The 24,558-nt window shown below is 39.7% G+C and overlaps 1 protein-coding gene across 3 annotated transcripts in view; it reads left to right on the forward strand.

The window, feature by feature from the left end:
- The first annotated feature begins 286 nt into the window (after positions 1 to 286).
- Klf12 (KLF transcription factor 12) overlaps positions 287 to 24,558 on the forward strand; it is a 355,357-nt gene continuing 331,085 nt past the window's right edge. For 2 of the 3 annotated variants that reach the window (XM_090342038.1, XM_090342035.1), the window contains exon 1: positions 842 to 941. The gene's annotated coding sequence lies outside the window, so the exon portion shown is untranslated. Of the gene's footprint in view, positions 557 to 841; positions 942 to 24,558 lie in introns of those variants that run through there. The other variant, XM_090342036.1, reaches the window with a different exon arrangement.

Consider the following 24,558-nt stretch of genomic DNA (forward strand, 5'->3'; position numbering starts at 1 on the left):
TACCTCTGTGGACCTGGGAGGGGTGGGTTCGCTTCTCCCCCCCCCTCGCCCCACCGGGGGATTTCAACCAGCGCACATAGAGCCCGCCTCCTCATCCTGGGGCGGAGCGGCTCCGGGGGCCCCCATTTTATGGCCATAAAGCGACTTAGCGCCTGCTGAGCGAGCCCCTCCCCGCCGCCGCCGCCCCCGCCCTCGGCCCCACCCCGGGGCTCGCCCTGCAGCGGCTGGGCTTTGTTTCGGGGGGAGGGAGGACCCAGGAGCTCTTTTGTTTGGGGGGTTTGGTGTTTTCACCCTTCCCCACCTCCGAGCCTCACCCCACCCCGCCCCACCCCGCCCTACCCCACCCCACCCCTCGGCTCCGCCACTCGGCTCTCCGGTTCCCAGGGCCCCGCGGTCGGCCCAGGCCCCGGAGCGGAGTCTCCGGCCACCCCCTCGGCTGGGGCCCCGGGGTAATTCGATGCGGGCCTGGCGAGGCTCCCCACGCTAGACCCGGGCTCGCGTCTCGACAGCCTCCACCCACCGGCCCACCCTACATTTAGCGCATCATGTGATCCGGGTAAGTCATTTGCAAGTACAACAGTTCCCTGGGTTGCCCCCCATTCATTTCCTGAGAACTGCAGAGAGCAGCTGAGAGGCTCTGCTCGTGCGTGTGAGTGTGTGCGGGTGACGCCGTGTGCGCGAGCGAGTGTGTGCGCGTGTGAGGGAGAGAAAGGGGGGGGCGGAAGGGGCGAGAGAGAAGGAGAAAGAGGGAAAGAAGAGAGGGAGGGGAGAGGGAGAGGGAGAGAGAGGGGGAGGGGGAGGGAGAGAGAGAGAGAGAGAGAGAGAGAGAGAGAGAGAGAGAGAGAGAGAGAGAGAGAGAGAGAGAGAGAGAGAGAGAGAGAGAGAGAGAGAGACTGTAAGGGAAAGAAAACAATTTCTCCTGCTCTACAGCTTCTGTTCAGGTCTGTGCCAATTCCGTTTCTTATCAAAAATAAATACCCCTCTTTTTTTTTTTTGGTGCCATCCCAAATCAGACCGTATTCTCTTAACATGTTTTCTTTTCCGTCTGTCATCTGCTCAAGTTAAATCATTTTGGTTGGTCTGTGTTCTTACAGGGGGAAAAGTGGGGAAGCGGGAGGGAGAGAAGTGTGTGGGGGGGGTTCGAGGAAGGACGATGCTGTAATGGCAAAGCAAGTAGCGCCGGTCGGATTCGTGGAGAAGAAAGAGGGAGGTTACTTCTCCCACTCCCCTAATTTTTTTTTAAAAGAACTTATCCAGTAGCAAAAGAATTAAGCAAATGTTTGTCCCCCCCCCCATTACCCCTAGTGGAATTGTGGGTTGCAGTGTTTGTCTGACAGTTGCCAACGATGAGAAATCCCCCCAAGGTTGAATTTTTTGGTTGTGTGTATTGAGGGGTGTGTGTGTGTGTGTGAGTGAATGAGATAGGGGGCGAGTCATGGAAGTAGTTGGACCCCAGAAATAAACGGGGGTTAGCGGCCGGATGACCAGGGCTTGTGTGTGCGCCCTCGGTAGTGGACGGGAAGGGGTTAAGGTGGAGATGACACTGCTGGCATTGTGGCTCTGGGTACTACATTCATTATTGTCCCTGGCCCTAATGATGGGGAACTGACACTGGCTACAGTGCCCCGGTCCACGGAATCTAGACCCAGGGCTGGCCCAAGGCTGTTATTTTTCAGTGGTGGGGGGACCGTGGCTGGAGTTGACAAGCGACCCCCCGCTCCCCCCACCCGGGTTTGCAGGCCACCTGGGGCTTTGGGAACCCGAGGAGCCGGTGGGGAAGCCACTTCTTTGCCTTCGGAGCTCGCTGCCAGGGCTCGGCCTTGACCTCCGCCGCTGGAGTGGGTGCTAGTGTGAGGTGATCTGCTGGGCGATTGTCGGGTGCAGAACTGCTGCCTCCTGGAACTTTGAAAACTTTTATCTTTAGGGAAGAGGGTGGGGTGCACTCAACAGTTTTGTGTCGCGTCGCATTGGAGGCAAAATGCTTGTGGGGTGAGATGTGGGGGGGAGAGTACCAATTCCTTTGTTAGAGACCCTGCGCCTCCCAGCCCGCTTCCCTTCTGCCCTTGGAGTTTTGCATACTTTAATAAGTCATAAGCCTTAATTCAGCGGATCAAAAAGCCGACTGTGTGGAGTTAAAGAGTATTAGTCCAACGGAATGTGTAATCTGGCTACACAGTTGGTGAGGTTCGTATTGTCAGCTCTCTAATTTAACTGTACAGATGACTTAAGTCTCTCGTTCTGTGTGGATTGTCTTAAAGAATCCTGCTGGCTAATAGAATGCTCAGCCGGTGCACTACGCTATTTTAACTCAGCGTTAATATTCCATTTCCCTGACACACACACACACACACACACACGCACACACACCAGCTCTATTTACATTTAGCGCGTGTGCCTCCAGGCCGCTTCATAGACATCTGTCAATCAAGCACACGTCACCCCTGCAAACCCACCTAGCCTCCTTACTGGAGAATGGAGTTGTTTAGATAAGTAAATGCTTTGAGATGTACTGGTGGCCTTTTAACCAGCAGCCGCTGGGGACTAAGAGTGGTCACTTTGAAGAGGGATGTGTGTACCATCTTGGAAGAAACGCTCGTTAAATTGGCATTTAATTACAGCGGCGGACCCCCCCCCTCCCTCCCAAAGGGAGGGGAAAAAAAAAGAGAAGCGAACCCTGTTTGCAGCCATTCGCTGATGTCATCCACATGGTGTTTACATTTTTTTTTTCCAAGCCGCACCGAGATGGGTTATGTTAAAGGGGTAGACCTTCAGGATGGAAAACGTCGTGCCCGTAGATCAGTGGGATAGGGATGTTAAAGAACAAATGTCTCAATCGTGCTGAGTTACATCTTGATCACTGCAGCCTGGTCCGGCTTCCTATTAAGAGCAAGTATTAACCTCCTTTGAGTTGAGAGAGAACATTTGAACATGCAAGCATTGGCAGAAATAATGTATTTAGAAAAGGTTTATTATTCTACCAACTCATGATTATGAAATGTATTTAAACGGGGGAAACTGGAATGTCACAACGTTTTTTTTCCCTCAATTCATGAATTACAACTGTGCCACTGACAGCCGTGTCAGGTTAAATAAAAACATCCTTGAGGAATTTCTGTATACCACTGAAGTCCTTCAGTTATTGATCTGCTCAAGAGTAAAGATATCTTTAAAAGAAACTCCGGTCAGCTCAGCTTTATGGGAGGAAGGTTTTATTACTGTTGTTATTATTACAGTTGATTGAATGAAATGAGCCCTCAACAGCTCCACCCCTAATCCCTCAAGTTCTTATTTAAGAAATGAATCTTCTTTTGGGTGGACATAGCTCTGGTATTGAAACCTTGACCTTAGCAACTCTTGGCTGGTGGTTGTTTACTACAGCTGCAGCTATGCATGGCTGGCTTGTATCAAAAAGGAAGGGATTGCAAGCACTTCTAGCTCAGGAAAGAACAAACCAGGATGCTGGCTGCTCAGTCCAAAGGACCTACATCAGGCCTAGATTTCTTCTGGCCTTTCTTGAAAAGGGATTGTGCATTTTTACAGCATTGGAGTGAGTCTTACAGGTTCCATCATGAAGTGGGCTGTCAGTCACTTTCTGAAAGAATTTGATCTTAAATCTAGGTGTGCTGGATCTCAGCAAAGATGATTTAAATACTTAGGCCCCCAGGCTTTTACTTGAGGGCATTTGGAATTGGAGATGTTGAGTGTCAGGGAGTTTTAATGTTGGGAACTAGTTGAACTTATAAAAAGTGGTGTTGGTCATTTTGTTTTCATACATAAATACAAATTTTATGTAAATTCAGTAGCATTAGAATAATCATGCTCAATTTGATGTCTAGTGATTTGTTTTCTTTGTAGTTGGGAGAAAATTCTTCCTAGAGTCTCGAGTTCCTAAATCTACCTGTAGTATGAAGCGAATATTAAAGTCCTTTGAAACTTGGTATTTTACTTTATTTTTTGTAGAGGAAGGTAATGGGGAACAATGTATCACTAAAGAACCTAAAGTGCTTTGAACTTCTCCTCCTTATGTCCCAATCTCCCAAGTCCTGGGATAACAAGCCTGTGTCACCATGTGTGGCACAGACTTATTCTTTTTCTTTTTCTTTTTGAGAAGTTTATTTCCCTTCTTGTGCTTCCATGTGGATTAAAGAACAAGAACTAAAATTCCCCGGTGAATTTTATTCAAAATAGCTAGCACGGATATCTTTCTTTTTTCTTGCGAAAGCAACTTTAATTATGTTTTGGCAATACTATAGAATCAGAGACTGGAAATAGCTATATTTTTGTCCAATGTTGATTTATTTTCCTTTTAAGAAATATATATTGAATTTTCAGCTTATGAATTTTGCACAGCCTTTAGCTTTAAATATGTACCAAATGTAAGGGTAAGAATATTAAAATGAAGTCACTGGCAACACCCTATAACCACAGCCTTAGCTCAACCACCACAGCCACTCCTCCCAGAAGCAAAATGGGAGTAAACAGATGGGCCTTGCCCAGTGCCCGGAAGGTCAACTGCCTTCCGCTGGTTCTGTCAGACCTGCTTGGTTTCTAGAGCCCAAGTTCTGCCAGGGAGCTGTCGGATTTCAACCTGCCAGTATTCATTTTCAGAGCCTGCACTGGGCCACCTCCCATCTAATGTTAGCCACAGGGTTCCTGTGGTAAAGAACACATGCAGTGGATTAAACGGTTGCTTTCTCTATATACTCCCCCTAATTATGTTACAAAAGGACTTTTTTTTTGGTTTTGGGTGTTTATTGTCTCATAATGGTTACTTGAGTAGTCATACAGCTTCATAAAAATTTGCTTTGGTCTGGCAGTAGATTATAAGATATTCACCCAAAGATTTTTGCTCTGGTTTTGTGTTTCTTCCTGTGTTCTTTCCAACATACAGTAATACTCCTATGGCTTTGCTTATAGTCTGTATTTTTATGTGATTATTAATATAGCTGGACATGTAATTGGACTGGTCTGAACAGCGTTATATGTGGGTATAGAAGATGGCTGGGTTCTCTGTGTAGAAATGGGGGAGTGATTGGAGAGTTTTTGAATAGCTTTCTCCCATTTATGAAAGGCCCTGGTTAGCCCCATGACTTTTTTTTTTTAGTGGATTGTAGGGCTTGAACTCTGGGACTTGGATATTGTCCCTGAGCTCTACAGTTTAAGGCCTCCATTCTACCCCTTGAGCCACAGCCCCACTTTTCATTTTCTAGTGATTAATTAGAGATAAGAGTCTCGTGTTCTTTAGTTCCTGGGCTGTCTTTGAACCTTAATCCTCAGATCTCAGCCTCCTGAATAGCTAGGATTACAGGCAGGAGCCACAAATATATCATATAGGTAAATATATCATATAGGTGTGTATACAGGCATATATATTCACTGTTCATATGTTTAGTATTTGTGTTTATATATGTGTTTTTATGTTCTCTATTTACATACCCCCTTCTAGACCACATACCTTCATGACCAATAATAAAAAGCCACACATACATAAAAAATTAGAAACATTCAAAGGTTTCTGAACTGTGGTGAGAATTAAAATAAGGTAATGTATGTAAAGTGGTGAAGCAGTGTGACAACTGACTTGACAGCAAAGCTCCTCCCAGCTCCTTCCCTCTGGCCCATTGCAGCCTCTCCTCCACCCAGGGAGGGATGCTTTTCTCATCACCTCCACATGGACATACAGTTGATACAGAGAAGGAATTTCTGAGTGTGGGTAGAAAGCTGCTAGCTGTCAAAGGTCATGGATTCCATTCCTGTCCCTCCTAGCAATTTGCTCTGTGACCTTGAAAAAGTTACTCAAAAAGTTTCAAAGTAACTACTATAAAAGTTATTGTAAAGCCAGGGAAGGCACTAAAGAACTTATCTCCAAGTACTCACTAGAAAAAGGAAAGTGGGGATGTGACTCAAGGGGTAGGGTGGTAGCCTTGAGCCGAAGAGCTCAGGGACAGCGCCCAGACCCAGAGTTCAAGCCCCATGACCCACCAAAAAAAGAGAAAAAGTTACTGTAACTGATTATGCATTGCAGGTGAAGTGTCTGAGGGTTTTCTAAAGAAAAGAGCATAAAAATACACTTCTAAGCCTGTTTTGTGGCTCACGCCTGTAATCCTAGCTCTTCAGGAGGCTGAGATCTGAGGATCACAGTTCAAAGCCACTCAGGCACTAAAGTCTGTTAGACTCTTTATCTCCAATTAACCACCAAAAAATTAGAAGTGGCACTCTGGCTCAAGGGGTAGAGCACAAGCCTTGAGCTGAAGATCAGCTCAGGGACAACACTCAGGCCTAGAGTTCAAGTCCCACAACTGACAAAAAAAATACATTTCTACATAATCATGTACAGAACGTTGCAAATGAAGACAAAGATGGAAAATATTTACTACTCTAAGGATGTCTCCTGGATTTTCTATCAGTCACTGTTTGTTTCTTTGTTTTCAATAGCCATTAATTTTGGGATATATATTAGAAGAGAGAATTACAGATCTGCAGTTATTCTGTTGGTTGAGCTATGTTGCATACATGAACAATTTGTAGTAAAGAAAAGTAGATGGTGGTTTTGTGTGTGTGTGTGTGTGTGTGTGTGTGTATCTGTATGTGTGTTGGGAGGGTTGTGTGGTTATTGGAAAATGTATTGAATATATTTTATTTATAGTTACCCTTTCTCATCATATACTTTTTATTCTGCATAGTAATTTGAGAAAATTAAGGACAGTATTTTTATGATTTCTGTTAAAAATAAAGCCGTCTTTTTAAACAGTATATATTTCTATGAGAGTAAACAGACTGAAAGTAAGTCATCAATGAAATTCATTTGGCTTCTTTCCCTGTCAAAGTACATACTGTTCATGTTACAGGTATTGCTGTTCACTCCAACATAACTTTCTGTGGCACTTTCTTACTTAATCTTTATGCTTTAAGAACATGCTGGGTTCTAGACTGTAATTTCTGGCAGTTTACAGCATCTGATAGTCTTTATTTCCTACTGCTTTTTGACAGGTCTTGCCCCACTCCCCTGCCCCCCAGTCATCCACCCCTTGAGAGCAGAGAATGAATATTCTTCATGTTGATTTCACTGGTTAACATGATGATTGATATATACTAAGTGCTAAAATAGTCATTGAAAGAACAAATTGAAGAACAGTCACTAAGAGTCCATATGGTGTCCTTTTGGTAGCTGGATGCCACTCCCGAATCCTTTCCTATTTCTCTCATTCATCTCTAGCAAAATGTTCAACTGTTAGCCAGTGTTCATTATACTTTTCTGAAAAGGTTTCTTGTAAAAAAAAAAAAAGAAAGCCCAGTAATGGATTAGAGTCATATGGTTTAGGATTTGGGACATCAGATTATCACATTTTTTCTCTATTTTTACCAAGCAAGTTATTTCTCTTTGGTCCATTTACTAACTTGTAAATTAAAGTGACAAAAACAAATAATGACATCTCAGAATGGATTTGAACATCAAAATATACATCAAACACCTATGGAACAGTTCTACACATGCATCATGCTAAAGAAATATTAGTCTGTGTATGTAAATTCATGTCTCAAAGGCCGCATTTCACAATGAATGCTAGCGGCAGAATGAAGTACCTTGACTTTATGGTGCATGTATCATAAACATGGAAGTTAGGCATGAGGCCTTTGGTGTGTTAACTTATTTAATACTCTTTAGTAAACAGGACAACTAGCCTTTCACTTTTATATAGTTGACTTTGAAATAGTTGCCCTGTGCACTATATTCTGACATTCCTATGAAATCCATGCTTGGGCATGGTATTCCTCATTTACAAGGCAGGTACAATTTTAGTTTTCGTTAATGTCTGCTTTGGAAAAGACAGAGCAGTTCACATTGTTACTGGTAAGGCAGGCAAGTGGCCACTTTCCCTGAAATACCACTAGCAATTGGCACTTTGCCAGAGTTAGCATTGTACAGTGGTATCTTCCCTTTGCTTTAATTAATATTCCTTACTACCATTGATTTTATACATCTTTGCCTTCATTTGCAGGCAAATTGGTCTTGTTCTTGCCCTTTCACAATTTTGGTCTCTATTTTTTTTTTTCTGTTTGAGCTTTGTCATTTTGTGGGGACTCTTCATGCACTATAGCCGTTTTACCATCATCTGCATTGCAAATAATTTTTCACTAACTTGATCATTTCTTTTGCCTGCTTATTAATTACTTGTGATATATAAGACTTACAGATTTAATGTAATTATTTCTATGTTTATCTTGGGCCCTACTGTGTTTAAGGGGACATTCGAACATTGGCATTTTTACTCAGTGCTGGTATTCAAGCACTTTAACCACACCTCCAGTTCTGTTTTTTTGGCTGATTAACTAGAGATCAGAGTCTCTTTAATTTGTCTTCCCAGACTGGCATTGAACCTTGAGCCTTTGCTTTGCCTCCTAAGTAGTTGGTGAGCCATTGGTGTCTGGCTTTTTCAGGTTATGCTCATTTGAAAAAAGCCCATTTGTCTTCATGTCTGAAATATTTTCACTGGATACTGAATCTGGATCCATAGCTTAAGATCCTGCTCCATTATCTTCTGCTTTACTTAGTTCGGCATTCTTATTTTTTTCTGTATGTAATAATTCTCCCTGCAATTTTTTTCTTTAGCTTTATTTTCTGTAATTTTAATATGGCTTTGGGATGCTTATTATTTGTAATTATCCTATATTGAATTCATGAAACTGATTTATCTATACTTTACTGCTCTTTACAGTTTTTCAAAACTTTCGTGGAGTGTCTCTACAACATTTCTTACAAATCTCTTCTTCTGTAGCATATTGATAAATGTGTTAGGCTGCTTGATATTGTTCCACAGGTCTTGGATCCTGTACACTCATTTCTCTAGCTATTCGGTTTCTACTCTGAGTGATTTCTTTTTATTATCTTTGAATTTACTGATGGTTTCTGTTCTGTTCAGTTTTAGGGAAATAATTCTTCATGTTAATACAAACATTTTGTCTACGACTTTCATATGACTTTCCATCCTTTTGCTGAATGTCTCTGTTTATGCACAATGTCTTTTGCTCTACATTTTATAATGATAATTATCTTGGAAGTCTTACTCTGATAGTTTCATTAGCTTTACCATCTCTCTGATTATATTGAAAGATTTATGTCTTGACTGTGGACCTCCTCCTTCCCTTCCTTTCTCCCTCCCTCCCTTCTTCCCTCTCTTCTTTCCTTCCTTCTTTCTCTCCTTTTCTTCCTTCCTTCCCTCCCTTCCTCCCCCCCTTTCGATGTATGTGTATGTGTAACTGGAATCCCCAAATTCTTTGGAGCAATGTCTATTCAAGTCTTTTGCTCAGTTTTAGGGTAGGGTTATCACTTGAGTTCTAGTTCTTTTATGTTCTCATGATTTTCACATTTTCTTACATTTCATGGCCTGCAATTTATTTGCCCTTTGATGTATAGACATTTTTGTTTAGTTGTATGCTTTTCCCAGTTATGATTTCTGAAGTTAAACATTTCTTCCTGTAGGAAGTGATTTGAAAAATAGGCCATTGATTTGTAATGTATATCAGACTGTACTATAAATTTCGTAGTCATTATTGCTGCTCTACCTTTACTTTTATCACTAGCTCATGTAATACTGATGTCTGAAAAAGAAAACACAGCAATTCCTTATCTGCAAAACTTGTATTACACATTCATCTGCAGAACATTTAATGACATAGGCCTAGACCTGTGTTGTCTGGAGTATGAATTGCTCTTCTTAGGTGGAATAATCCTTGGCCATATGGGGTAGGCATGAGTGAATAGCTGCAGCTGCATGATGAAAATAAAATAACCCAGAGGAAACTAGACATTTGTTGCCTTTCTTCCTCCTCTCCCTCTCTTATCCAAGGGGACCTTTCTGACACTTGTTTTATCTCTTCTTTCCATCTTGCTTATATCTATCTGCTCATCTGTGCTTGGAAACTTTGTCCCTGTATCTCTGATTGTGATGAGACTCCTTCCCCACCCCCCCTTTTTTTCAAACCCTTACTTTGTGAGTATCCTATACAATCCTAGATCATTCATCTTTGGTGGAAATGTTTTCTTCCATAATGGCTTATTTCCCATTATTTTCTTTTTTTTCATCTGCCTTTAGCTGGAGGTCTCAGCGCTGCTTTTAGTCACCTGTTACTTGGTTAGGATGATTCAGTATTTTCATTAGACAGACTCTGCTAGTATAAATGTCACCAAATACTTGCTTATCCTCAAATAGTCTCAGATATTTCTCCCTTGGAGCAGTAAATAGTGCTTAGGTTTGCTTTCTATTTTTCCAAGTTCAATTTATCTACCATCTTCCTGGGTCCTTGAATACATTCCTTTGAGTTTATTGTAGATGCTGTGCATCTCTTTTCCCAAATATGTCTCCTTTTCCAACAGCTACTTCTTTACTGATTTTGACAATAAAATCCTGTAGGGAGCTCTATTCCCTCTCTGTCTCCTCTCAGCCAGGATAAAGTAGTGAGGTATTGGGAAGTTTTAAATAGTAGTTGTTGGTATAAGGGGAGAGATATTTGAAAATGGTGGGCTTGAGGGGCTGAGACTATAGTGTCTTTTCTGTAAGAGTAGTTGGCAAGTACTTGAGAGAAAATCATGGTAGTCACTATGATACAAAGATATACAAGAAATGGGTTCAGCTTCCCTCCTCCATCCCACAGTCTTGATTCCAGGTTGTGGCACTTGTTCAGCTAGCTCTCCACACTTGAACCACCCTCTTATCCCTTTTCTTTCTGATTTGTTTTTCAGATAGGGACTTGAACTTCTGATCCTCTTGCCTCAGTCTCCCAAGTAGCTAGAATTGCAGGTGTGTATCATGACGCCCAGCTCCTCAGGGCCCTTTGAATAGCTGAGTTATCTGGTTAACTTATCTTCAGAGCAATAAGTCCTCATTGAAGACCTTAGGGGACTGGGTTAGGTTATTTTACAACCTTAACTGATACATATGTAATAGGTGTAATGATGGCTTGCTTTTTATTCGCAAGATTGTACTGCTTTTGAAAATTCCCTTTGGATATCTCTGTATTTCTCATCTGTCATTTATTTGTGGCCATTTAAAATCCATACACACTTGTCTTGAGAGCATTTCTTTTCTTTTTCTTTTAGGCTACCTTTAAATAGTTTTACAAAGAAGTTGCCATTCAACAAAGTGGTTTATAAATGCAGAGCATCTTAAACAGTGTTACCAAATTGTTCTTTTTTATTCTCTTTCCCAACATCCTGCCCCATTTTTTTTTTTTTTTGGTTCTGGGATCATTCTAGGCAATCGCTGAGCTAAATCCAGCCCCAGAACTGCCACTAATAAAAATTGTCTGTTTCTTTTTCTTTTTCTCCTTCAACTTCTTCTTTCTTGTATATTTGGTCTCATGGATTTCCCTTCCAAGTAGTATGTCTTTTTCCTTTTTCCTTTTTTTGTAAATCATTGTAGTTTTACTTTGTTCTTTGGGAGGTGTGAGCATTTGTGTGTAAAAGTGCATGTGTGCAGTAGCTGCTTTAATAAACGTACTGGTTTGTCTTTTTTTTCCTTTTCAAGTTCACCTTCAGTATGGAGTATGGGTGTGGAGAAAGTAATGTGTTAAATACTATAGATCTGGAATGGAGCGAGATAGGGTTTTTGCTATCAGGAATTATTATTCTGGGGGAAAGTTAACACCAACCCCCCCCAAATAATACATGCTCAGAAAAAGCTTACAGTGATATTAAAAGTGTGTGTAATAAACATTTGAGTAAAATATTCTGAATGTGGGGTACATTCACATTGGCTCATTTGCAAGGAGTCACTGAGAAAGAAGCCCTTTGGTCTGGGATTGAGTGCCAGTAAGAATGTACTTGAAGGAAGTGAATGGAGGTAAGAGGAAAGGGGGATGCCTATAGATCAGCCGTCCACTCCACCTGTGCACCATTCCACCAAGAACTCTGCCATTTTCACATAGCAGCAGTAATTTCTCAAAGTACATTGTCTTTTGGGAGCTAATATCTCAGACACTACTAGTCTGTCTCTGAAGTTAATATCATTCAAGAAATTTTTTTATATCACCTGTTAGCACATTAAAGCACTTAGTCTTCTGATTCAGTATGATCTCAGTGGCCTCTGTACAAGATGATAACAATAAAAAAAAATCATGATATTTTGATGATAGATAGCATCAGCAAACTTTGACGAAAGTGTCAGACAATAATAGTTTAGGCTTGTCTCGTTCACATCAGTGCTGGTCACAGGTACAAATCATATGTACTGATTATCAGTACCTATGAGGGATTGAGTCCAGGATTCACACAGTACCACAAGTTGCATATGCCTTTGAACATATAGTAATCACTTGAGCATTATAGTGTCTATAGAAAATATACACCATGCAGCCTCGATGCTTTCAGTCTAGATTGATTAAAATACCAAGTACAGTATAGAGAATTTGTGAACTGTGACACTAGACTGACAAGATGAAAAGGGTCTGTATACATTTGGTGTGGGCTCATCCTCTTTTGTTTTCCAAAATATTATGGTCGGCTGAATTTACAGATGTGGAACCTACAGTTAACAGAGTATAAGTTCTTTGTAAGAATCCTTTACATATCGGGCCGGGAGTTTGGCCTAGTGGTAGAGTGCTTTCCTAGCATGCACAAAAACCTCGGTACCACATGCATAGAAAAAAGCTAGAAATGGTGCTGTGGCTCAAGTGGTAGAACTTTAGCCTTGAGAAAGCCTGAAGACAGTGCCAAGGCCCTGAGTTCAAGGGCCAGGACAGGCAAAAAAATAAAAATAAAAAGAATCCTTTATAAAAACTTCTTGAGAGAACAAGCTCTATTAGAACTCTTTTGCCCCCTGTTCTGAGGTAAGGAAGTCAATTCAGGGTCCCTTTTCTTTTTTCTTTATCTATTGTAGGGCTTGAAATCTGGGTCTGGGCGTTGTCCCTGACTTCTTCAGCTTGAAACTACTGCCCTACCCCTGGAGCCACAGCACCACTTCCAGTTTTCTAATGGTTAATCGGCGATAAGAGTCTCACAGACTTTATTGCCCGGGCTGGCTTTGAACCATGATCCTCAGATTTCAGCCTCCTGAGTAGCTAGGATGACAGGCATAAGCCACCACCACACCCAGCTCCCTTTTCATTTTTTTGTAGGGTAATCAAATATTACAATAAATAATTTAAAATTTGAATCATATTATGATTAATTGAACTTTATAGCTTACTAGATTTTTCAAAATATCTGGAAAAATGCCTTTTTTTGTGGGGAGGGGGAGTACATGGTATGAACTTAGGAGTTCATGCTTGCTAGTTAAGGATTTTTTGCTACTCTAATTTGGTGAATTTTGAGACCAGGTCTTGCCTTTACCAGGGCTGATTTGACTTCTCACCATGGCTGAGTTGTAGGTGTGCAATAGCAGCTGCTTTTTTCCCCTGTAGACCTGAGGGGTTGCTCTTGTTAAGTTTATGCCAGCTCTGACCTGGAACTGTCATCCTCCTGCTGTTAGCCTTCTACGCAGCTAGAAAGGACAGGCATGTGTGCGCTGTGTTCCAGCCATTGGTTGAGCTTGGGCGGGGGGGGGGGGGGGGGTGTTCGTAAGTTTTTGTGCTGACTGGCCTCAAATCATACACCATCTTTCCAAACTCCACCTCTAGAGTATCTAGGATTACAGTAACAACCCACGAGGGTGAGGCTCTTTGCCTTCTTGCATAAGTGTTTGTTTTTTGTACTCCCGTACAGGGCTTTGAACTTGGCTTGGCAATCCTTAGGCAGGTAGGCAACAAGAATGCTGGGTCTAATATAATGAATGATTGTTGTCCTTAATGTACTATGTTGTCTCTCATCTCCTTTGCTGTCCCTTGGTTATCTCATATTAGTATAGTATCTCACTTTGTTATCTGATATATTGAATTTATTTGTATTTGGATATTTGAAAATTGATAGGGAAGGGGGGAAAACCAAGACGGGTGAGGGGTGTGGGGGGGAGGGAATCGGGTACCAAGACATGTGAAAGGGTATCAATGTATGTGAATTAATGCACCTTCTATCTGGCAAATATCATGTAACCCTTTTACTAATTATAATAAAATAAATAAATAAATAAAAATTTAAAAAAAAAAAAGAATGCTGGGTCTAACCGGGGCTACGTTGGCTCCTGGGTGGATGAAGCTGGGGCCCTACCCCACTTCATGGGCATCCCTGGATTCCTAGAGGCAAGGATGGGGACTTAAGACAATAGGTTAACTGGACTTGCCTCACCTGTACTCTGAACTTGCCAGACTCTGAACTCTCAAGAGCCCTATGATCCTGACCCCGCTGACCAGCACCCAGTGTAGGCCTCCTGATCACTTCAGATGCCATTTTGCACAATGCCTTGTGCCTCTGGACTCTCCTGAGCTTATCAGGGCTTCCCTCTTCATCCCTCCATTCAAATTAATCTGGTTTGTGGAGATTGTTTTTCTGCACTTTCTTTACTCTGCTACTCAAGTGTCTCAGTTTCCTAACTGTCTTAAGTGTATTTGAGGCTGCAGCTTTTGGGGACATGTGTCTTCTTGCAGTTCCTAGCTAGCTTTCCGATAATGACATCTGTATTTCACAATCGAATTCCTGTATAACAGGTACTCTACTACTTATCTATGTCATAGCCCCATAATTGGAACTTCTAAAATCACATTTCAAAGTTCTAATGAGAAAGAGGAAGCATGAATTTTCCTGTACCTTCTATGACCAAATCCATTGCTGGTCCTCTAACTAATAGCAGTTTTAAAAGACCATCCTTCTTTCATAGGCTGTAAGATCTTTCATTGAATATTTAAAGACACTTTAACAAAATTGTGTTCTTTAGGGCAAGTGGGATTAATTGGACATTTCAGATTATCTTCTGAAAAGAGCTTGGTTATTAGATTTTCTCTTACTTCGGTTAGAGCTCCTGCAACATCTAAAAGTACTTGTAGCTTTGGCAATTGTCATCAACTTACATTAGGATTATTTTAAATTCTTTTAAAATGAATTGTTAGAGATATCTACAAGGTGAATTAATTATTGAGCATAATGTGAAAAGAATATTAAAGCTATTTCAAAAGATGTCTTATAATTCAAATATGTCTTTTCCCTGCTTGCTTGGTGCCAGTTCAAGTAAATGAATAGAATTGTCTAAAGAAAATGTAATTTGGGATATAAGTCATATCATTGCAATCATGCTTACAACTGAACTAGCATATTTAGTAGCATTTTCTTAAGCTTCTTATGGTATTTGTGTCATATTTGCAGATTGCAAACCTTTGTGCCCTTACTGTGTCTTTTTCTTATTTTACTTGTATCTCTCACCTTACTTCTGTTTGAAGAGCCAGGTGACAGGTCTGGATGGGCTTGGTAAAAATTTAGAAACTCCACTTTGTTACTTAATATCTCTGAGTACTGTATTGTCAGCAAAGGAGCTAATGCCTATTTTAGGTTTATTGAGAGGGTTTTGGTAGTTTTACACAAAGTGCTATTTCAGTGCTTAGCACAGATTAAGGTTCTTAGATAGTAGCTGGAGGAAGAGACAGCAAAGGGTGCGGGGGCGAGTTATTTCTGCAGTCAGCCTAGACTCCTCAAAGTAGAGGGACAGCCCCATTGACTCTACCAGAGGGTCTCAAGTGCAGTGAAGAGGGATTGCTGCCGAGTTCCGCAGCACCTTGAAGGGTGGAGGGAGAGGAAAGGGCTGTCCACACACAGGAAGCAACTTGAACTCTGGGTGAGGCAGGAAGTATTGGGTGTGTTGCAGACAGAGGTCTACTCTGGCCAGACTAGCCCACAGAAATGCTTTCTTTAGAAACCTCCAGTGTCTTCAAAGATTTCAGCCTATTCAAAAGCATGGGCCATTTGACTTCCAAAACCAAACAAACAGCAACAACAGAAAAACCCACTGAGATTTCCAACTTCTCTGGAAAAAGACTTAAAGATCTTCTAATGATTGACAGAAGCTTATCAGTCTTCTTTAGCCCAATGCCATCTTTGCATATTTTAAAGGTATTTTAATATAAAGTAGCTCCATCTACTAAGGGACTATTGTCCTTTAATTCTTAATGACATTTGTAAGTTGTTTCTCTCAGAGTAAGCTTAGCATTTCCTAACTTTTCATGGTAGTTTTAGTGAAAATGACATGTCTTGATATCAACTCTTAGTATTTATATTTTATTTCTTTTTGATGATACTGAAGTTTGAATCCAGGGTCTTCAGTTTGCTCAGCAAGTGTTTAGTCATTTGAACTATGTCTGTATACTTGCTCACTGTGTTTTGGATAGGGTCTTGTGATTTTGCCTTGGCAGCCTGGACCATGTACCACCACTGCTGGCTTTTGTTTTGTTGTTGTTGCTAACTTTGTTTTGCCTGGTTTCTTTGGGTTGACCTTATTAAGAAGCTTTGTTGCTTCATTTTCTCTTGCTCAGTTCCCTTGTACTTTTGTCACCCTTGATACATTATGTACCAAATGCCTATACTACTTTCTGAATGTTTACTATACCTGATTTTCAAGAAATGTCTCCAAACAAATATTTACATCTTTATCCATTTCCCAAGTAGCCAGAACCTTGATGGGTACTGAGTCTCATCCATTTCTTTTGTCCTCAGCCTTACTTCAATCCTGTATCTCTGAGGCCTTTTTTTTTTTGTCATGGGCTACATTTCCAGTTAAGTTTTATTTGTGCAGTTGTACACTCCAGGACCAGGAGGTGAAGTTATTCCCCATCAGAGGTCAGGTGGCCCAGGTGCATAGCTTCTCTGAGCTTCAGTCACAGTATTTATGTTTTTATATCTTTATAATTTTTGTGTTATGTTTTTTTTGTGTGTGTGTGTCAGGACTGAAGCTTGAACTCAGGGAATTGTGCTCCTCAAGGCTGTTTTCCAAAAAGCTAGTGTTCTACCACTTAAGCCATACCTTCGCTTCCAGCTTTTAGCAGATTCATTGTTGATAAGTGTCTTACAGATTGCTCTGCCCAGGCTGCTTCCCCCCCCCCGCCCAGTCCTGGGCATGAGATCAGGGCCTGAGCACTGTCCTTGACTTTCTCAAGGCTAGAGTTCTACCGCTTGAGCCTCAGCACCACTTCCAGTTTTTTTTCTATGTATGTGGTACTGAGGAATCGAATCTGGGTCTTCATGCATGTTAGGCAAACACTCTACCACTAGGCCAAACTCCCGGCCCCCAGGCTGGTTTTGAACTATGATCCTCACATCTCAAGTTCTTGAGTAGGTAGGATCATAAGGTTGAGCCACTGGCATTTAGCTATAATTTTTTACATAGATGAATATTTTTAGAAGTATATATGAATTTACTTAACTTTTTTTCTTTCCATTCCATTTTATACATTGTTGGATCTTTACATTTAGCTATAAATTTCTGAATATGTCTCAGGTAATTTCTATCTTTTGGAATTTTTTTAAAAAAATGCTGTACCTCATAGTGTGCTGATTAGTAACAATTTCCATGTGTATTTGAAAGCGGTATATTTACTTTTAGTTTAAAATTTGGGATAGTAAATTTGTTAACTTTTGTCTTTTGCTTGAGCTTCTTGAAGCAAAATCATATGAAAATGGACATAACTTAGAGCCTACAGTAGTTGCTGAACTCTTCAATTAATTAGGAGTATAGGCCTTCTGGATTATTAATAGTATTAAACATATTGATGTAGCTAGACATTCAGTGATAATGAAAGAAGATATTCTTAGAAGAGGATCACAAAGTCTCAATAGCTATGTATGTATGATCATATAAAATGGTATTTATTGAAATGAATTCCAAGAAATGAAAAAAGTTTTATTTCTCATGTTACTGTTTCCTGTACCTTTTGTTTGTAAGTTACTCATTTTGGAGAGAGTGAAGGGGAGTACAGAAATGGGACAAAGGCTGAGCAACTCTAGCAGTTATACTCACTAGACAATGCATTGAAAATGCATTATGTGACTGATGGAGAAAAAAAGGAAGGAAGGGGTGACACTGTTCAAAAAGAAATGCACTCATTATCTGACCTATGTAATACAATAATAATTAGAAGAGATGTTGGGCTAGGAGCATAGCCTAGTGGTACAGTGTTCATCTAGCATACACAAAGTGCTAGGTTCGATTCCACATCAGTACCACATACACAGAAAAAGCCAGAAGTGGTGCTGTGGCTCAAGTGTGTATCTGTGTAGCTAGAACTGAAACACAAAATAGTTCTGTGTTAGAACAATAGGATTGTTTAATATAAGGCAATCATTGCAGTCTTGGGAGTTGTTTTGTTGAATATTATTTAATTTGTGGTCTTCATAACCAACAAAGGGACAGGCATTTCAAGATCAAACTTTATACTTATGTAAAGTATGTAGGAAATAGTATTGGTTATCTGGAAAATTACTGTTTGAAAAATATTTTAAAAATTCTATAAGTAGAAGAACCAGAAATTCAGATGTAAAGTATTCTGAATGTATCTACATTTGTATTGCTAGACAATATGGATCTATGTTTATATTGTTAGACAACATTGATATCTGCTTTGGGTAAAATATATTAATCCCAGTTGTTACCAATATTCAAAATAATTGATGTACTTGTTAGAAAAATTTTAATATTTTAAATATTTGATTTCACTTTTAATGACTGAACTATCCAATTACAAATTGGTATAGGCCAGTGTTGAAATACCATATTTCAAGGTATTCTCAAATATTTCTTTGACTTGGCACCTACTTTACAGTCCTGCAAACATTTCCTGTCTACAGGTTAAACACAGGTGAAACCTATAATAGTTAGTAAGCATCAAATGTGATTATGAAATGTAATTGACTGTGAATGCCTGGAGGACAGGGATGGTACTTCATAAATAGCCTTGCATCTCCAGGTATTGTGTATTGTACACACTGTATAGATTTAGGGGCTCAATCAAATTTGTGAAATTCAATAATGCCATGTCTTTTTAAAGCTGATAAGAAATTTCCATCTTGTTGGCACTTTAATTTTATTATAATATGAAGATGCTGAGTACATCGGTGTGTCAGGGCTTAAGACCTCCCCCTCCCCCTTTGTATTTCGGCCGAAGATTAGTTTTCTTTCTCACTTTACTAAAGCTTTCTTCCTCTGCTCCTTTGGAAATGAGGCAGACTGGTTTGCTTTATATATCTATATCTATATCTATATCTATATGTGTGTGTGTATATAATATGTGTGTGTGCACGCCCATGCTTGAGTAATGAATTATCTGAATAAACACTGTAAGCATCTTATCTTTTCATGGAAACAGTTCTCTTTTCAAAGCTCTGTTTTGGCTTGTATGTTAAAATTGTAAATTGTAAATTCACCCTGTGCATTGTAATCCAGTTCGTATGAATTTACATTTTCATAAATACCCTTTCCTTTTCATTTGCCTGCACAGTATTTCCTTTCTTTGTGGATAAAGCCTACAGCATCCATCAGTGATGTCATGTCATGTGGTTTTAGTTACCTGCAATCAAATGGTATATGGAAGATTCCATATACTTGATGTGACATTCTAGGTAAATGATTACCTCTCCATTGCATTCTGTGCTTCCCAGAATGGAAATCATTCTGTTCAGGATATCCATGCTGTATATGCTACCTGCCTGTTAGTCACAGTGTAGCCAACTCCATGACCAGATTTTATCAGATTTTTATTGTCATATTGTATTCAAGTAGCCTTTGTTTTACTTAATAATGGACTCAAAGCTTAAGATTATAGATGCTGGCTGGAATATTGTTACAATAGTTCTATTTTTATAATTTTTGCAGTTACCTGTTACTGTGTCTAATTTAAAAATTAAACTTTATCACAGGTATGTGTGCATTGGAAGATAATATATTTTATCTAGGATTTGATATTAACCACATTTTAAGCTTCCACAAGGTATACTGGAACATGTTTCCTGCCATGCCTAGTAAAAGAGCAAACCTCTGTAATGAGCAGTGAAACCTATGCCTTCTGCTGGGGATGTAACCTACTGTGGGCTATAAAGTTTGTGGTCTAAAAGACAAATTCAACTAATCATTTTAAAGGTAACTAAATAGATATAGGTAAGAGAGAGGAAAATCATGCCTTCCTATTGTTCAGGACATGAAAAGGAATGTAGTACTCCTCCATTTTGGGGATACAGAATCTTGCTATCTAGCCTGTGCTGGCCTGAATTCATCATGCTCTACCTCTTGCATGCTGGGATTATTTTTCAGTTAATGTTATTAGTCCAACTTTAAAATAGTAAAGCCTGTGCACTAGTTTTCTCTCTTAGTCTACAATCTCTTGATTTTCTACTATATAATTCTGTTTTCCATTGCTATCCTGTTATGCCTTCAAATAAATCTACTAGAGCTGTCAGATGTAATTAAGACCACCATGTACATTCGGGAACTTAAATACTAAATTAGGAAAAAGATTTTTGATAGGACATTATTGACTTCTGAGGTTGTAGAGTAGGTCAAGTGATGCTACATTTAGTCCATGTGACTGGAAAAATGGTATCATTCATAGGAATAAAGAACACGAGAAATATAGGGGACCAGAGAGTAGCAAAGTAAGCCATGACATCTGACTTTGTCCAGAAAGTTGGGTTCTAGTCATTCACATCTCTGGGTGAACCCATTTGTTTGCACTGTATTGTACTAAATACCACTTAGATCTTAATGGTATAGAAGATGTTTAACTCAAAAAGTGTTGGTACCTTATGACTCTTTTATGAATCTAAATTTATGCAGATGTGCAGAACTGTCAGGCTGTAAAGTTCTGGTTGAATAAACACGAGGCAGTGCAGAACATGAGTTTAATCACTCACCAAATAGCACTACCTGTCCATGGAGGAATCATGATGCACTACTCAAAACTGTCTAGAAACAAAATGTACAAATCACAGAAGTAATGTACTAAAAATAGGTCCCACAGCGATGACTCACAAGCCCTCAGAACACCTCATCTGGTAAATTTCCTATTCTGTATATGCTTCTCTTGTTATCTATGTGGGATGTGTTTGTATTTTAATAAAGGATTAAGAAAAAGCTTTATAAGCCATTTTTGGAACAGTAAATATCCCACTTGGAAATTCTTCTCACCTCCCTAATACTAAATTTACTTTCTTAGAATTTATTACAATATCAGCTTTCAGCTACCTTCTAATAAAGTCATTGTGCATATCCGGTTCTTGAATCATTATGTGAACTGATACTATGTGTGTTATGATAGTATATTCTATGTAATTTTTGTATTTTCTTGAGAGTATTGTAGTAGATTAAGTCTATGAAAATTACAGGTTGGATTGTAGGATTATGATTTATCAGCATAAATGTTTTAAGTGATTTTTTTCTTTTTTTGCCAGTCCTAGGGCTTGAACTCAGTGCCTGAGCATTGTCCTTGGACTTTCTCAAGGCTAGAGCTCTACCACTTGAGCCTCAGCACCACTTCTGGCTTTTTTTTCTATGTATGTGGTACCACAGAATTGAACCCAGGTCTTTGTGCATGCTAGGCAAGCACTCTAACACTAGGCCAAATTCCCAGCCCCCTCTTAACTGATTTTTGAGGTGCAATTTTTAGTTTGGAATCATCTAAAAAAAGTGAAACATTTTCTTACTCTTGGTAATTCCTGGTTTTCTTTTAAAATTATCTGTGCAGTCAAATGTAATAAAACATTATCATATAGCTAAATAACTTTAGTGTAAAGTACGGTCTTCAGAATAACCTGGGGTCCTGAGGCAGCCTAGGAGATTGTTTAGGAACCCAAGGAGCTTATTGTGCTCTTGTTTAGTACCATCGAAAGGCCATTTTCTAGCTGCATTGTTGACGACCTATTAGGCATCTAGCCTAATATCTTTGACTGCATAGATTCTCTATTTTAGGTCAAATCATTATTTTAAGGAGCTGCCATAAAGAAAGCCTCAAAGCCTAGTGCTGGTGGCTCATGCCTATAATCTTAGCTACTCAAGAGGCTGAGATCTGAGAATCTCTGTTTGAAGCCAGCTGAGTAGGAAAGTCTGTGAGACTTGTATGTCTAATTAACCACCAGAAAACCAGAAGTGGCACAATGGCTCAGGTGGTAGAGTGCTAGCCTTAAACTGAAGAGCTCACAGACAGTGTTCAGGTCCAGAGGGCAAGCCCCATGACAAAAATAAAAAAAAAAATAAAAAAAAACCTGAAGTCTGGAAATGTTTTTAACAGCTGGATGACATTGTACAACACCTCCTCATTAGTCTTGTTATAAAACTTTTTGTAATCACTTAAAAATCCTAAGAAATAATATTAAGATTATATGAAGTGGCCTGAAATACTATATCTTCTTGATCGATTCCTCAACTGAGGGGCATCTGGGTTGGTTCGTATTTTAGCTGCAATGGGCATCATTGTGCTAGTAGCTTTAGTATGTCCTTGTTTAAGGACAATTGGGTAAATGTCTAGGAGTAGGATTGCTGGGTCACACGGGAGCTCTAGGTGAAGTCTTTGGAGGAACTGCCCTACTGCTTTTCAGAGTGGTTAAGCAAGTTTACACTCCCACCAGCAGTAGTAGAGTCTCCTTCTGGCCACATTCTTGCCAGCATCTGTTGTTATTAGATTTCTTGATAATGACCACTGTAACTGGAGTGAGATGGAATCTCAAAGTTGTTTTGATTTGCAATCCTTTTATGACCAGAGATGTTGAGTATTTCTTCATGTGTCTATAGGTCAGTCTCATTTCCTTTCCAGAGAAGTTTTTAGTCCATCTTTTAATGGGATGGTTGTTTCTTTGAGTATTTGTTTTTGAGATATTCGATTTTTTGATCTGTAGGTATATTTGTCTGTTGTATGGCTAGTGAAGCTTTGCCACTCTGTGGGCTTTTGGAAAATATTAAGTATTTTGCGTGAACTTGTTTATTTACTTAAACCTGTTTGCTTAATGATTGTTCAATGCTACAGAAACCAACTAGCAAACTATGTCCTGAAAAAAAATGTTAAGCCTATTATAATGACTTTCTGTAAGATATTGCATTCAGAGGTAATGAAGGCCTGGCTTATGTAACTTTTCCTCCTTGTCTTGGATATGTGTCTGGGAAATAGGTATTCCTGCCTTGGGTTGAAAATATGAGTTTATATGAAATGAGATTAGCTATAGCCCTTCCTTATTCAGTGCACATACATTGGGCATTAAGTCTAAAGAGTGATGGATTCGAAGCAGCTTCAGAGTTGTTATTATTGTTGTTTTTTAATCAAGTAACCATACTAGGTCACAGAGTTTGAATTGAGTAGACTCAGGAATCCAGGTAGGAATTTCGCTTTCCAAGCTTTTAAAGTCCAAACATCTACTCAGAGTCTAAGTGCTTCTGACTTTGGTGGTATGGATAGGTATAATCATCATTATAATGATCTCTTTTTTTGATTAGCTCAGCAACTTACAGCAGTCCCCCCCCTTTTTTTTCGCCCAGAAAGTAAGCAGTACCAATGTCTAGTAATTATCAGAATCATTTTTAACACAATAAAAAAATCTGTGCAGTCTGGGAGCGTAGCCTTGTGGTAGAGGGCTTGCCTAGATGCACAAAATCCCGGGATTCTATTCCTAAGTACACATACAGAGAACAGAGCTGGAAATGGTGCTGTGGCTCAAGTGGTAGAGTGATAACCTTGAGAAAAAATCAAGGACAGCAGTGCCCAGGCCCAGGACTGGCAAAAAATAAGATAAATGAAATCTGTCCAGGGTCATCTCCAAGGTGTGTACTTTAAGCTCCTAAGCATAGAGCTCAATGTACATTTGTATGATTATCACAAATTTGGATTATCCTTTTTTTTTTTTCTGTTTTTTGCTCAAGGCTAGTGCTCTACAACTTGAGCCACAGCACCACTTACGGCCGAGGAATTGAACCTGGGTCTTCTTGCATGCCAGGCAAGCACTCTACCACTACTAGGCTAAACTCCCTGGCCCCTATTCTTGCATTGTAACTGAAATGGTTACCTTCCTGGAATCAGGGGATCTTTGAGGTGAAAAGTTCATAAATCAGTGCTACAGTCTAAATATCTACTTGATAATAGAAGAGGCAAACGACACCCCATTAAAACAAACAAAAAAAGAGCAGGGGCACTGTGGCTCATACCTATAATCCTAGCTACTCAGGGGACTGATATCTGAGGATTGTGGTTCAAAGCCAGCCCAGGTAGGAAAGCCCAGAAGAATCTTATCTCTCTGATTAGTAGAGGGGGAATGTTGCAGGTAAGGTTTTGGAATGCTAGCCTTCAGCTAAAAAAAAAAAAAGTTCAGGGATACTACTCAGGCCTAGAGTTCAAGCCCCAGAGCCAGCACAAAATAAATAAAATTAGGAGATTGGTTGCTTGTTTTTCTTTTTCTTTTTCATTTGTTATTAAAAGGGGAAGATAGATAGCTGAATTCTGATTATGGCCATGTGGACAATGGATATATATATATATATTTGTAAATCAAAAGGAGTATCTTGAAGAAAAAAAAAAGGAAAAAGGAGATGCAGTTTGTGAAGTTGGTGTTTATCGTATAGAAAGTAATGAGCTGCTGCTTAGAAAAAATTACTTTGCAGTTGCAGACATTTAAATCATAAAGGCACATGAATATATGTATAACATTTATATCTTAAAGCATGCTGTGTAGTTAAA

The sequence above is a fragment of the Megascapheus bottae genome, chromosome 11 (genome assembly GCF_031878675.1).
Source record: "Megascapheus bottae isolate mThoBot1 chromosome 11, mThoBot2.hap1, whole genome shotgun sequence".
NCBI classification, from domain to species: Eukaryota; Metazoa; Chordata; class Mammalia; order Rodentia; family Geomyidae; genus Megascapheus; species Megascapheus bottae.